The following is a 15,778-nucleotide window of genomic DNA, read 5'->3' on the forward strand; positions in this document are numbered from 1 at the left end:
CAATTAAAAAGATCCCTAGTGCTCAGCACTTCACTCTTAAGAGATTAGTTGCCTATATCCAACAGTTTAATTGACACATGTAACTTATTATCACAAGTGTCTTTTGATGTAAAACAGAAGATTTACGACCCTCCTGGGTTTCATAAGATCCAAACTGGAAAATAGTTAAATAGTGACAGTAATTGACTGGGAACACCAAAAAATTGTAAGTCTGAAGACTACCTGCATAGGATTGCAACTACTTGTATTAATCTGCACTGGTTTATAGCCAAAAATGCAGGATTCCTAAGCACAGAAGAGAACATGGCAGTGGCATAATCAGGAAGCTCAACTAGAAAGAGAGAGCCATCTGCATTAGTAAATTAATCATGTCTGTTCTCTGGCATTGAGATTAGCTGGCATTGTATGGCCTGCTTCCACACTCTTAAACCCCTGTATGCTCTAAAGTTAGGTGTCTGACTGCAAATTCCCTACAGGAATAGCATTCAAACTGTACTATCACCAGGAAATATTTGGGAGAATGCTAGACATCCTGGGCCAAAAAAAGCACACTAGAGACTCCTCTAATTATTTAACTGTTTAAGAAATTGAATTTCAGGACTTGAAAATGTTAGCTAGCACTGTTACCTTCTGAAAACAAACAGGCATAGGGTTCCATGTACCATCCCTGTAAGTTTTTAAGGCCAGGTTGGATGGGGCTTTGAGCAACCCAGTCTAGTGGGATGTGTCCCTGCCCATGGCAGGGGAGTTGGAACTAGATGATCTTTAAGGTCCCTTCCAACCCAAACCATTCTGTGATTCCAAGACTCTGTGATTCTCTTTCCCTCATTTATAAATGTATTTTGACAGCCTTTCAATGAGCAAGGCAAATTCAGGTATCGAGAAACTATATCCATATTTCTCCCTCACTTCAGCCACATAGATTGGAGTTAGGGTTTCCAAGATGCAGGGGTAAGGCATTCAGACTTACTTTAAATATTAGGTAGGGCACCCTTTACAGTGGAAAGAACTGTAGGTAAAACTCTATCACTTGATGATAGGGATGCTGTAGCTGTCAGCCTGAGAACTAGGTAGTGTAACATCTCCTCAAAGCATCAGCCAAAAAGGGGGCCTCACTATGCTACCCCAGAAAGTTAATACAACAGACCTTTGCTTTGCATAACCTGAGGAAAATGTATGTAGTTGGAATAGTTCTAAAGAATCACAGTGGAGAAGCTAGTATCTATAGCAGTTATTTGCAAATGCTGTATTTCAATGATTAAGGACGAACATGTTTCACAGGTGAGAAGAATTAAAACTGTGGGTAACAACAAAAAATACAAGTAGATTAGAGCTTTCTATAAATATTCTTTATATTTATATCTTTATTTGTCATAAAGTAATTCCTTACATGTCTGTTGCTTGTAGACTTCTCCAAAACCTGCTATTATGGAGAACAGCACTCAATAAGGCTGTACATTTTCTATGTGCACTTCATACAGGAAAGCAGTTTTCTTTAATCATATTTTCTTTCATCCTAAAATAGAAGGTGAGAACAAAAGCTAGGGAAGAGCAATAATTGAAGCCTTGTTTGTCAAAAAAAAAAAAAAAAGTCAAAAATAAGAAAGAAGCAAGAAGGAAATAGGCAAGTCTTTTCTTTATAGCTACTACAAATAGATATATTAAAGAAAATGTGATCAATATAAGCGACAAAACTGGTGAAACCTATTTTTGAAAATATATGAAAATACAGATTTTAATGGCAGTACTCTCATCTATGTTATCTATGTCGGCTATGACTTTCAAATATTGCTGGCATATATCTTGTTTTTCCTACTAAGAAAGATATCAAGAGGAAAAATAAATTAACTGCAGTATAAAATGCATGACATTTAATCTTTGAAATTAACCTATGTGCCATACTGTAAGTAGAGACATGAAAACCTGTCTTAATATTTTTCACTTAATATTTGTTGGTGTGGTGGTTTTACTTAGAAATATTTCCTTCTCCATATTAGGTCAATGGGTTATGGCAATTCCTAACATGTCACAATCTGGGATTAAATATTAAATCTAAGTTGTCCATGATGCAATGATAATAGTTATAATAAAATCCACATCAAGACAACTTAATTAATTCAGGTCCTTTTCCAAATTTTTTGCTGGAAAGGAATAATATTAAAAAACTGATATGTATCCAACTTTTGATCAGCTGAATATATTAATAATGTGCTGCCTAAACTAATTATACCTGAACACTTGTATCTCAGCCAAATAAAATGATGTATTCCAACAGATTTTAGTGGCTTAAGAATTTGCTTTTTTTTTATTTTTTGTTTTTAAGAGGACTACAAAGACATTTCCACTATTTCTTTTATTATTAGCTGACCCTTATGGTTTGAAAGAGTTCCATGCTTCATATATAACACACTACACCTTGAGCTCTATCTTCATTCTTTCACCTAATGCTCTGTTAGATAGCCTTTTTCATCTTCAGAGGAAACAATACTCAATTCATTTCACTGAAACACACTTTTGCAAATAATCCCTAAAACTTCAGAAAAAGCTTTGAAAATGTGAGGAAAGCTCAAAGGTGATTAAAATATCTTAGTGTACGTTAAGATGTATTTCCAGTTGTTCACATATTAAAAGGTAGAGTTTTACAGATCTTTTCAAAAGGAAAACCTGACAAGTAAATTAAGGCAAATTTTGCTCCAGCTAGAGGACAATATGCAGTCTCTCTTAATGTCAAAAGTAATATACTACACATCTACCATAGACTTGAAGGACATTTAAGCTAGAAATATTTTTTGTTGTTGTTTGTTTGTTTGTTTTTTCAATCACAACATAAAACATAGTATTTAAGTATTTACTTTCTCAAGCCCTTTTCTCAAAACATGTAGAGCCACCTCAAGGTATTTTACCACTGTCTGAATAATCTGACATCACTCACTCTTTAGAAAGTGTGCAATCCAGAAATTATGCATTCCAAACTTACAAAAGATCTCAAAATCAGAAATAAAGGCATGGTTAAATCTCACCAAATTATTTTCAAATAGCAAAGAAACAATTTGACTAGTGCCTAGAGCCAGAAAGCTCTCACATATATAATTCAGCTGCCAGTGACACATTTTAGTGTATCTTCATAGGCATAGAGACTGAATAACTAGTGACAGTAATATAGTGAATTTGAGAACCCAGTGATCAATTTTCTATTTGCAGCTAATCCAGCTGAAATGATCTCTATTTTCACTTCCACCAGACTCAGCCAGATGCATAGAACAGAGGCAAACACCTGTTCATTTTCTGCTGCTGTATCCTTAACTCACTGTTTTATTAGTAACTGATGATATCTTTGCAAATGCAGTAGGAAAAGAAAAAAAAATCTCCAGACGCAAGGCCCTATTTTAGATTACTATATTTTTTTCCATAGAAGTAATGATATCAATTGTGTACAACACCCCACAGAAGACACTTCATATGTGACAAAAAAAATGCTTGAAAGCATTGAAAAAATGTCAGCCTGATGTGTAGATTATAGCACATCTCGTGCATTTTGTAGGCTAACATAAGGCCATTCTGTGTGCATTATAAGCAAACAAATGCAGCTGCAGTTTACCATCAGTCCACCAGGAACCTTAGGATTTTGAGTTGAATAATACAACACCTGAGCTAGTAGTGATAAACTTACATTAATATATCCCAATTAATTTATTTGAAATTTGCATTACAGTTGTTTCTAAAGAGGGCTTGATTCTGCTCACACACACACACAATATATATATTTATATATATAAACACGTATATATATACATATATTTTCTTTTTTAATTTCCTGTCATAAACTAAGTGAGCAGAACAGTAACTTTTCTAAATTCCATATAAAAGAAGGAGCAAAAATAAAAGCCTTTTACAGCCAGGTCTTAAGCAAAATGTGCAAAAAAAAAAAAAAAAAAAACTCAAAGGTTATTTGAGTGGCTAAAGAAAGGCTTATAAAACAAATTTAACAGGAGGAAACCCAAGTTTTTGTAATGCAGGAAAAATTCAGTGTGCTCCATAATTTTTCATTTTATATTTTTTCCTTAAAGTTATAAATGTGTGTCATGGTTTTGGTTGGGACAGAGTTAATTTTCTTTGTAGAGGCTTGTACAGTGTTGTGTTTCAGATCTTTGATGAAACAGTGAACTGATGTTTCAGTTGTTGCAGAGCAGTGCTCACACAGAGGCAAGGACTTTTCGACTTCTTGTGCTGCCCTGCCAGCCAGGAGGCTGGGGGTGCACAAGCAGCTGGGAGGGGACACAGCCAGGAAAGGGATATTCCATACCATATGACGTCTTACTCAGCAATAAATGCTGTGATAAAGGGAGAGAAAGGAGGGGACATTTGGAGTGATGGTGTTTGCCTTCCCAAGAAACCATTACACGTGATGAGCCCTGCTTTCCTGGAAGTAGCTGAACACCTTCCTGCTGATGGGAAGTAGAGAACGAATTCCTTGTTTTGCTTTGCTTACACACACAGCTTTTGCTTTACCCAGTAAGCTGTCTTTATTTCAACCCAAGAGTTGAAATAAATAAATAAATAAATAAATAAATAATAATAATAATAATAATAAACAAAAAAAAATGAGCACTTTTACCTTTCTGATTCTCTCCTTCATCCCACCTGGGGAGGGTGAGCAATCAGCTTTGTGACACTTTAGCCACCTGCCGGGGCTAAACTATAATAATGCGATAAAAATGAAGCAGGATAAGAATCAAAAGAATTAACATTCTACATTTGCTGAAGCTGTTCTGCAGAAGAATAAACTGTAGTAGCTTTTTCAAAACAGGTAACACATTTCAAAAAGTAATATTATCATTTAATATACCTACTAAACGGTTGGACCCTCATACGTGGAAAAAGAATATAAATCACTTAATCGGAAAATTCAGTGAATCATCATATACGATTCAACCAAACTGAAACATAGCAATATATACACAATGATTAGATAAAAATGCTAAGAGTATTATAGAAAGAAAAATAATAAGCAGCCAACAGTATCAGACAACTATCATTAATCAAGTAATAAAGCCAATAACAACTGTATAATACATTTAAAGGTTTATTTTCAGAAGTACTTTATATTCCTTAATGTAGAGTAGAACATGACTTCCAATGGCTAGGCTTCAGTGACTTTTTATAGCAAGCTAGTGAATTATAAAATAAGTAAAAGGCGGGAATAGTTTTAAAATGCTAAAACAGGAGGAAGGAAAAGATTCTGTATTTATGCTTAACATTATTTTGAACACTACATGTTTGTAGCTTTGTTTAGGTCTTAATGTGTATGTGGAGACTGGCCCTGTGCAATGAAACACGGATTTAAGTTTTAGCTATATAAATAATATCTGTGTAAACTTGTATGCATAATAGAAAGAGAAATTCAGATTTTAACTACTCTCTAATACTCCCCAGATTTCCTCAACTGACCTACTGTTGAGAGAAGAAAAAGAAATAACATAGATGTCTGGCTTTTTTCAACCTTATGCAGAAAGAAGCATCTTTTGACTATGTAGGGAAGATTTTTATCCCAAATATTGTTCATGTGATCCAAAACTCCACTCTTGACATTTTGCACAGAATTTTTGTTAAAAACAGAGAGGTTTATGTGTCTGAAGTATCACTATTTCAAGACTGCTTCCCAAATCTTACATAATTTGATGTTTCTATCCAATGACTTTATACTGCTTTCAGACTGAGTATTACTCAGATTATTGCATCTGACTTTCCCATATTGCAAAAGAAGATGTCTATAAAGTAATAGAGAGCTATAAAAATGTGAATAAGATTGTTCTATCTGCGTGAGCCAGTTTTTTTATGAAGACTGTCTGTTATACAGACTTTAAACTCTGGTGTCGGACACGCTGGATGGTGTTCTTCACCTGTGAAGGTTGGCTGCTACAGTGTGTTTCCTTCTGAAGTATGAAGGACTGATGAGATATACAAATCTTATATTTTCATCAAGTGAAAGCTGTGCCATCACCCTTCATGGACAAAACAGACAACGATGCCTTTTCTTTCAGGTGAAATTAAAGTGTTTAATTTTCAGTGTATGGTTTTAGAGAAGGAAAATTATATTGGTAGTGGTAAGGATTATTAAGCTTACCCTCAGAATCCAGTCCTATTACATAAGTGATGCATGTACTCTATTTGCTTTCAGTACCTCTCTATTTTGATACTGAACAACACGGAGATTTTGGATGCATGTTGGGTTATAGGATTAAGAATAAAATTATAACACTACAAGACAAAACTCTTTTGTTTGATATATTAGGACATTATCTACCATGCTGCTAAAGTCTAGACCATTAATTCCTAGTTTTAAAGGGTAATTACCACACTGCTGATCAGGTTCTCATGGCTCAGTCTTCTTCTTATCAGCCTTTTCACTCTGCTGTCTATGCTTTCTTCCATTTGTATCATCTCTTCACCAGAGCAGACACCTTCTGATTAACATGAATTTCATATTGCTCAAATAACTACCAAATTTCTAGTTTCATTTTATTCTTTCTAGTCCCTTTTTTTTTTTTATTCCTCTAAAGTAATTCTAAGCACATCTATAAAATGAATCAGTCTTAGAGGCTAAACAGTTTAATTTAATCATTCATCCATTCACTGAAGTGAATATGACTCCTTGTCAATAAGACCTGAATGCACAGATGTTATATTTAGGCTAATAACTATAAATAAATAAATACATTTCCACTAATGCATTGTATTTTTTAAAACTGCAAACTTGCTTCTTGATTTTTAAAATAATCATTATAAATAGGCTTAGGAAAGCAAGGAGTCATTATACAGAAAGAAGTACATATTCCCCTTGGCATTTCTGAGAGCAGACTTCTTTGTTCAACTCCCCTTATTTATTTAAAAGAAAAGACAAAAAGAAAATATTTAAATATTTCAGTCTTACATTCACGCTAACTCAAGAGTAAAGCTCAATTCATTTATGGAAACGTTTTGCAATGCATGGCAATCATAATAGAAACAATATAGTTAGAATGTATGCAAGATTGGCAAACACTTATCATCTAAATCTGAGGCTTTTGTAAGGGAAACTGAAAATGTGAACAAATTTTCATCAAAACTGACATCTATAACAAAACACTTTAAAGACGAGGGCAAGGGGCTCTGTTTGGGCCAGTAACTCCTTCCTTTCTTCCTCTAGACAAACCTGGTTAAGTTTGCTGTACTAATGGAGAGCTACTACTTAGGGTTCTTCAGCTAGCTTGAGCACAGACAGCATATCTTTCTCTTCATCATGCTCCACTGAGCAGTGCAGAAATGTCAATAACTGGCAGTGACTAGGTTAGCAAGCTGTTGGGAAACATACTGTTTTGTATGCAGTATTAGATGCTGTCTATTTCTTCTGTTGTCTTCATATACACTCAAATAAATCAAAATCCTACTTGTTACGTAAACTGATTTTCCTCCCAAGTCACATTCTGTAACTGGGCTTCTTGCTGCAGCAGCTGCAGCATCTCAAAAAGATCCATGACGGATATATATATGGTGTATATAGGAAGAGAGAGAGAGCAAGAGACAGTAGCAGAGGGTGTCAGAGACACAGAGACCTAACACACTAACAAAAAGAAAAGGATCCTGTATTTCTCTGCTACTTCTGCTGAGAAAACAGTGAGTTAATGCTTAGCAATTCTCTGTTGAGTTAATGAATTGTCCTATTGTCTTCAGACCACTTCTGCTCTCATTTCATTACTGTTATATCACATGAAATCACCAACTCAACACTTCAAAACTTACCTGTTCAAACGTGTAGTAACAGTGAAAAAGGAAAACAGTCAAATCTGTGTAAAATTCTTCTCTATTTCCAACCATCCCAGAAGTGATCTGAAAAACATAGTCCTTTGCTAATCTCACCAAAAATAGAAAAAGGGAAAAGATCAACAGATTTAAATTTGAAACTCTAAACTAATAACAAAATAAATGTCCCTTTCCAAGGTCCTCTCTTGTAGTTATATGAAAGCATATTAAATGGTTATTAATGCACAATACCCCATGTACCAAATAAATGCTGTCGCTTTTGCTTCTCTGTGGTGGCTTTACTCGAATGGGCAGCTGAGCTCCACCACAGCCGCTCTCTCACTCCCCCTCGTCTAAGGGAAAGGAGAAGATAATACAATGCAAAGGGCTCAAGGGTTGACAAAAGGACAGGGAGATCAGTCAACAATTATTGTGATGGGCCAAACAGAGTAGGGAGACAGTAAAATTTATTGCCTATTACTAACAAGCTAGAGAAGTGAGAAACAAAGGAAAGAAACCAAAAACACCTTCTCCCCATCCAACCTCTTCCACTTCCTCCCCCTGAGCAACACAAGGGAACGGGGAATAGGAGCTGCAGTCAGTTCCTAACACTTCATCTCTGCTGCTCCTTCAGGGTCACTCTCTGCCCCTGCTCCATGTGGGGTCCCTCCCACAGGATGCCGTCCTTCCCAAACTGAGCCAGCGGGGGCTGCCCACAGGCAGCAGCTCTTCAAGAACTGCTCCCACACGGCTCCGTACCACGGGGTCCATCCATCCCCCAGGAGCAAACTGCTCCAGCACGGGTCACCCACGGGCGGCAGCTCCCCCCAGACCCCCTGCTCCTGCGTGGGCTCCTCTCCACGGGCTGCAGCTCCGGCCCGGGGCCTGCTCCTGCGGGGGCTCTCCATGGGCCGCAGCCTCCTCCAGGCCACATCCACCTGCTCCACCGGGGGCTCCTCCACGGGCTGCAGCGTGGAGATCTGCTCCGTGTGGGACCCATGGGCTGCAGGGGGACAGCCTGCTCCACCAGGGGCCTCTCCACAGGCCGCAGGGGAACTGCTGCTGCCTGCCTGGAGCAACTCCTGCCCTCCTGCACTGACCTTGGTGTCTGCAGGGCTCCTTCTCAATCCTCTCTCTCACCCAGCTGCTGTTCAGCAGCAGTTTATTTTTATTTTTATTTTTTTTCCTTTTCTTAAATCTGCTCTCACAGCGGCGCAAACAACATCACTTATTGGCTCGGCTCTGGCCAGCAGTGGGGCCATTACCTAACATGGATCAGCCTCCGGATTCTTCTCTCAGTAGCCACCCCTATAGCCCCCGGCTACCAAAACCTTGCCACATAAACCCGCTACTTGTTTACAAGTCTATTTATTGACCTAAGCAATATTTTTCTTGCTATGACCAGTGAAAAAAACATTTGTTTTTTATATACAAGGCTAGCTGAGCAATGTAATGTATACTGACTGTGCCCTGCTAAACTACACATTTTTGAGGGTTCTTCTTTCTTTTTGAAAAATAAAACCTTCCTCATTGCCAAAATGGATATTCCTATTAAATGAGTTAATAGAGCAATATACAAGATTTTGTTGGTCTCCAGTGGGTACCTTCACTGCCAAACTGCAGTGAAAGATATTAGTGGTGTTTTTTTTTTTTTTTAATTTTATTTTATTTTCCCATTACAATAACTTTTTCCTCAAAAATAGCATATAAAAATTGGAACTTCCCTTCAAAGAGAGTGCGCTGTATACAAAAGCTTCTCACCATTCATTTGGCTAAAGTATCGACCCTAAATTTACTGTCTCTGTGCCCTTTAAACAAATCAGAAAGCAGAGAGCAAAAAAGAGAACTGTGGATATACCAATGAGAACAGTTCCATAGAAATACATAAATCTTGGAGATAAAAGACTTCCATATCTTAAGAGATGAGAAAGGTCTGTTCTTTTCATGAGAAGACCATTGCTGTGTATCAAGTAAGCCCTCGGAAAACTCAGAAGCCGTGTTCTTTTCCTACAGCTGACGACAGCAAGGAATGGTGAAACAGGCCCAGTGGAATGCATTTCTGTGAAACTGGAGGAAACTGACTTGCAAAGGGAAATAACCATAGTAAATAGACAACCATTGGGTGAACAAGCATCACGATTTGCTCTTAATGCCAAACAATATTCTAACTGCAACCAAAGTAAGGCATTGAAGCTGGTAAAAGGGCTGGAAGGCATGTCCCATGAGGAGAGGCTGAGGGCACTTAGTTTATGTAGTCTGGAGAAAAGGAGGCTGAGAGGTGACCTCACTGCTCTCTGCAACATCCTGGGGGGAAGTGGAGAGGAAGGTGCTGGTCTCTGCTCCCTGGTAAACAATGATAGGTTGTGTATGAACAGCATAAAACTGCATCACAGGAAGTTCAGACAGGGCATTAGGAAAAAATTCTTTACCGTGAGGCTGGTCAAACACTGGAACAGGCTTCCTAGTGAGATGTTGATGCCCCATGTCTGTCAGTGTTCAAGAGGCATGTGGATAGTACCCTTAACAATATGCTTTAATTTTTGTTTAGCTAACACGTAGTCAGGCAGTTGGACTCAATAATACTTGTAGGTCCTTTACAACTGAATTATTCTAATTAATTCTAATTCTAATTCTAATTCTAATTCTAAAATTCTAATTCTTAAATATATGCATTTGTACCTCAGGAAATCTGGCTGCTAAGCAAACTCTTGACACTAAGACCTAAAAATGTGCTTTCTATTAGCTCCTGACAATGAAATTATGTTGCATTCCTGGCTGATTATTTCCTTGTCCCTGTAATCTCCAATCTATAATGGTGGCAATATCTTTTTGCTGTTGCAGATATTAGAAACTTTACTTAATTAACTGAAGTTTACATAAAATGGTTGAAAAATTATGTTTTGATTAAGTAGGAAGAATTTGTCTATAGATTTTCAATTAAACAAAGAAAAAAAAAGTCATATATGATGAGGACTTCAATGTATTTTGTTTTATGAAGGCAACTATGTACTGAGTTCCTTCATGAGCAGTCTTTCACTTTTTTAAAATGATAAATGTGCACTTATACATGCACATGCATTCATAAAAAGTTGAAAAATGGTCTGAGTTAGACTGTTTTGGGGAACTTATCATAGAATCATAGAACAGTTTGTGTTGGAAGGGACCTCAAAAATCATCTAGTTCCAACTCTCCTGTGGCAGGGACGTTCAGGTTGCTCAGGGCCTCGTCTAACCTGGCCCTGAACACCTCCATGGGGCATCCACAACTTCTCTGGGCAAACTGTTCCATTGCCTCCCCATCCTCTGAGTGAAGAATTTCCTCCTAATCTCTAACCTAAATCTCCTATCTTTTAGTTTAAAACCATTCCTCCTTGTCCTGTCATTATCTGATTAAAAAAGAGTCTCTCTACAACTTCTCCAATTTCTAAGAGTTAACTACAGATATAAAAAATAATAATAATAAAAAAATAAAAAATAATAATAAAAAAAAGAGCCACATCCACCTGGTTAGGCAGGAGGTACAAATACAAAGTTTGTGGACTAATCAAATCAAGATGTTCCTACAGTACCAATGCAGATATTTAGCAATAAAATGTGTGATACCTATACTGACCTTTCTGTATGGATTTGAAATGAGGTATATACTTCAACATGCTTATATACTTATCTACATTAATACATTTTTATTTCAATAAATGCATACATGCATGCCTACATAGACATATATCGCCAGACCAAAAATTGCAGCTGTTTTATCTTTGAGGTTGTTTAATATGAAATAAAGTTGCCCAGTAAAGGAGCCAATTCTTTTCTGTAACGTAAATTTGAATGATGTCACATGTAAATATTTCGGGATTACCTACTTCCAAACTGTATTTCAAGAACATACCCAGGTTTGCCATTGTATTTTTCTTATAACATCTCTCAACAATTTAGAAGATAAATACAAACTCTGATTTTATAAAAGGGGGAGAAGGAGGGGAGAGATGAAATTTCTAAATCTCTAAAATAATGTTAATTCACTGATCCCAAATGCCCTCCTGAAGGCACACACCCCAAAAGAAATTTTATACCTGAAATCACAGATCAACACACTGTTTGCAAAACCTTCACGAAAGAGATATAGGAATAAAGACTGCCAAGGAGGAAAACAAAACAAAGAAAAGAGAAAAAAAAAAAAGAGGCAAGGAGGACAACATCAGAATGAAAAGAGAATATTGGTTTCTGCAGGTAATGAGATGAAAGATCTTCCCAAATGTAAACTAAGTTTATAAACGTACAAAGATTTTTAAGTTCAGATTTTATTTGAGGGAGATAAATTTTGTGAAAATCTTTTTTTTATTTTTTTTAATTTTTTTTTATTTTTCCATAGAAATACATTTCTTGAAGAATTTCTGGTATTTCAAGTGGTAGCTGTGGGCCTCTTGCTTTTAATTTAAACTGACACATAGCAGCTTATTGTAGTTTTACCAAAATTTAACAATCCAAGCCGTCATTTTTTATGTCATGACATTTAATGGCATCTAAGCATCAAAGAGGAAAACACAAGCTATATTTTGAATCTATCTATACTGATAACAAAAGGTGACAATCTAATTTAACATACTTTATATGCATTCACATTCGGCCTTTAGTCACTGACATGGTATTTTTATGTAGATTGTGTGTCTTGTAGTGCCCAAAGTAGATGCTACAAAAACAAAATAGGACTCTGTGGGAAATTAAGCTCTTTCTCTCAGCCTCCACAGAAGCTGCTTTGTGTTTAGTAAATGAGTTACATTTACAATGAAGATATTGCAGAAGGGAAAGGATCTTTGCCCAGACAATGCAGATGAATAATACTCAGGTGAATTCAGTTCAGGTCTGCCTCTGTGAGGTCAGGCAACTCATGTAAAGGAACATTTTCAAAGGTGCACAACAGCAGTAAATTTCTCATGTTCTAAATACTGCTGAGAAATGAGGATCAAATTAGCAGACATGCTAAATGCTTAATAGCTACAACTCTTATTTAACAGGGAAGTACTTTGGGAAGGAAAAGTGACATAAGAAGCTGCTAAAATCAGCAACTGGACATTCAAACTTAGTAAAGAGTTTTATTGTTAATATTTTTGAGCCTTTGTACCTTATTATCTCCTTATTCATTGTGAAAATCACTTTAGTGAATGTTTATGAAGCTGTGAAATTCCGTAGTGACATCACAGAAGAGAAGCTCTTGAGTTAATTATTGGTTCTCTATTTTATATCTGAACAGTATGAAATAAAATAGGACAAGGGCTATACACTGAGTGAAAAAAATTGCAAAGGGACTTGGAATAGCTCTTATGAGATACATTACTACAGAAATACTGTGGTAGCTTTAATAAAGTAAAATCTGAAATTAAACTTCCCTGAATACACTTTTAATACAGTTTCATGTTTCAAATGAGAAGAACCTCAATGAAAACTTCAGTCCTTTTTGTTGATCATCACATCATCATACTGACAACAGTTAATGCCTCTACTCTCAGGCATTTTCCATTGTTATCTCAGGGTTAAGGTGAATCACTGGGGAGCAAAGAGGAATGCTGCAAGTTCCTGTTCTCTGTTCCACTGCTGTCTATTCCACACCTCAAAGGCCCCGTGGAACAAAGTAAAAATGACAATGCATTTATTCCACTCTCCACAGGGAGGAATAGTATAGACTGAGATTTCTAAATTTGGAGGAACTCCTCAGCATGTCAAACACTGCCTGTAACCTCAGTGGAGTATTTTTGACATCAGACTGAAAACATTATTGAGTTTACAATTATCTTTTGAAGTATCAGTTTTACAATGCAATAGAGCATAAACTTTGAATTATGTTTTTTTGTTGTTGTTGTTTTGTTTGTTTTCTGTATGTGTGTGCGTGTGTGTGTTTAAGATACAGCCCAAGCTGTTACTTGCAGTTTTAAGCCAGACATCAATGAATCAATATTTCTAATGATATGTGCTTCTTTTTACTGGCATGTACTACAAGCAGTTCTCTGTTCCTTCAGTGCTTGTTTCTGCATGTCCTTCAAGACTGTATAAGAGAAGGGATATTCTGTCCAATATTCCAGATAGAATTGGGTTGTTGAGGAGTGTAGTGGTAGTGCAGTGGCTCACCACATTTTCAAGTGTATGAGCATTGACCATTCCCCCTAGAAAAATTTTGCTAATTTCAGATGTAATGCAGACCCTGAGTCCAAGCAGTAATGTTGCTGAAACATCTTGATTAATTTTGAATAACTTTATCAATATAGGGAAACACATAACATAATTCAAGGTAAACTAATATCCTCCCTTCATCCCATTTCCATTTTCAGTTTTGGTAGAATTTCAGATCTAAATTAAGAATCTTAGCTTGTGTTTTAATCTGACAATCCAAAGGCATGTGTATGTGAACTAGGTGTCTAAGCTGACATTCTAATCTATGGAGATACATAATTCAATTCAGTTGTCCCAGCTATATTTCATGTTATTTTCAATGTCCTACATTATTCTGCCAGCTTTCAGCTGCTGTCCAGATGAATATGGATCATTTGTAAGTAGTGTGCCATATCTGACAACTCCATGTCTCCTACACCTCTAGATATAAAAAGGTATGTATAAACCAATATGACTAGAAGTAAAAGAGAAATACTTATTCTACATTTCTAGAAGGTACATGTATGTAAGAGTGAGAGATTTATATGCAGTTGCCAGGTGCATGGGAAACATCATATAGAGGGCTGTCTCCTTCATCTCTGCTGAACAACCTCTCAATTTTTTTTTTCACTTGTTTCTTCTTTGAAACAACAGAACTGAACCCTTTATTCTAAGCTATTTGTCATGAAGAGGTTCTACACTGGTCAGACTTCTGCAAAAAGCATATAATCAGTAACTTTTATTTTACCTGCTATCTTTATGATTTATATGATCAGATAAAATTCATAGCATTTGTTTTTAAGACATCTTACAAATCCAAACATTTTCTAGGCTGTACACATAAAGCAGTTAATAAATTCATCATGAATAGCGAAGCTGTGAGTTATGCAGTTCATGCCAAACCTGAATCTTTATACTGCAGATTCTGTAGAAAAGATTCTACATACTGTAAAGTGAAGCTATTATAGAAATGTTTCAGAGTTTTTTTTAAAAATGTTATTGGTGCTGTCTTCTGAAAACGGTCATCTGTAAAACAAAGCTGTCTTACAAAAAAACATCCCCAGCTACAGGACTCCAAGGATGAAAAAAAAATATAAATTAACTTTTAAGTTACAATGCTGTACCATGGGCACAAATGATGCAGTTGATTGTGTCAGGGCAGGAAACTAGGAAATGAAGGTTATGGAGTGGTCTGTCTCTTCCTTTCACTCTGTCTCTTTGGAACATCAGTTACAGATTTGTGACTTAATACACATCTATGGAAGGAGCACATATATGTACTTTTCCTTTTTTTGTCCTTTTTTATGCCTTAGGTGGTGTTGAAGTTATTTCTATATTGTACATGTGCATGCATGTGTGTATATAAGTAACAAATACCTGTCTGAGTATTTGTAGTTTATTTTTAATCAGTTCTACAGAGAACTAATATCCAGAAAGCTGTAGCTTTGAGTTCGAAACAAGTATCAACATGATAAATTATAGACTAAAAAGAGCTAAGACAAAATATAAACAAATACTCGGATACCTGAAATAGTATTCTGTTCAGGGTCAAGATCCAGGGAAATTCCTGATCAAGCAGCTGAGATGCTCTGGACAAGTATGGGTTCTAGAAGATGAGTGCTAATGGTTGTACTAGTGGGCAAGCTCAGCATCATTGTGATATTTGCTGATCTACATGTGTGATAACCTTTCATCTACAGACATTTGCTTTTCAAAAAGAAACATCTCAAAACTTTAATTTGAGAGACATAATCAGAATCAACCACAATTCATTTAGTTCATTCAGATGTATAATTTTAAGGAGTTAGAACACTGGCAAAGAAATACGGATAATTCCAAGGTTACAGGCTTAACCT

The 15,778-nt window shown here is 36.3% G+C and overlaps 1 long non-coding RNA gene across 1 annotated transcript; it reads right to left on the reverse strand.

Moving 5' to 3' along the window:
- Positions 1–926: 926 nt before the first annotated feature.
- LOC106035701 (uncharacterized) lies at positions 927–9,396 on the reverse strand. Its single transcript, XR_001206923.3, has 4 exons — positions 7,780–9,396; positions 6,355–6,464; positions 4,616–4,696; positions 927–1,516 (listed from the first exon to the last, which is right to left on the reverse strand). It is a non-coding gene; the product is annotated as an uncharacterized lncRNA (long non-coding RNA).
- Positions 9,397–15,778: the final 6,382 nt, after the last annotated feature.

The sequence above is a fragment of the Anser cygnoides genome, chromosome 1, assembly GCF_040182565.1.
Source record: "Anser cygnoides isolate HZ-2024a breed goose chromosome 1, Taihu_goose_T2T_genome, whole genome shotgun sequence".
Taxonomy (NCBI): domain Eukaryota; kingdom Metazoa; phylum Chordata; class Aves; order Anseriformes; family Anatidae; genus Anser; species Anser cygnoides.